A 687-nucleotide genomic window follows, 5' to 3' on the forward strand; every position below is an offset into this window, starting at 1 on the left:
GGCCGCCTGCGCGGTCTCGGGACGCGCCGCCTACTCTCAGGTCTTTAACCCCGGCCGGGCCGTACCATTCCGCGCGGGCGGCGGGGGGCGCAGCCGCACAGCGCCTCTCTCCCCTGGCCCCACAGTGGTCTGGCCCACCCCTGAGCGCCCCTGCGGTACCTTCGCTCGGCTCTCCTGGCGTTGCGGGAAGCGTGCGGAGCTCCGGCTCTCCGCTGGGGGGCGCCTCGCCGCCTCCCCTCTGCCGCGCGGCGTCCCGGGAGTGGAAGCGCCGGGGGAGGCTGACTCAGGGTGAGTCTGCAGGTCGTGGGGCGGGAGGGGCGCGGGTGGCGCACAGTTCGGGGTTAACTCAGGGTCACGGGTGGCGGGGGCGGGGACACGGGTTGGAGGGGGCTGGACCTGCCCAGCGAGGGTGAGTCGGCAAAACCTGGCTCTTGGCTGCCCAGCCTTTGGATCCTTAGCGGTAATAGTCGTGGAGGTGGTGATAATACCAATGACATTCGAAATACTACGAATCTGCTGAATCTGGTGCTGTGTCAGGCACTGTTCTAAACACTTTAAACGTACATTAACTTATTTAAACCTCAAAACAACCCTACAAGCTAGGTATGATTATTATTCCCATTTTACAGATGAGGAAACTGAGGCACAGCGAGGTTTTTTTTTTTTTTTTTTTTTTTTTTTTTTTTT

Source organism: Lipotes vexillifer, unplaced genomic scaffold (genome assembly GCF_000442215.2).
Source record: "Lipotes vexillifer unplaced genomic scaffold, Lipotes_vexillifer_v1.1 scaffold75, whole genome shotgun sequence".
NCBI classification, from domain to species: domain Eukaryota; kingdom Metazoa; phylum Chordata; class Mammalia; order Artiodactyla; family Lipotidae; genus Lipotes; species Lipotes vexillifer.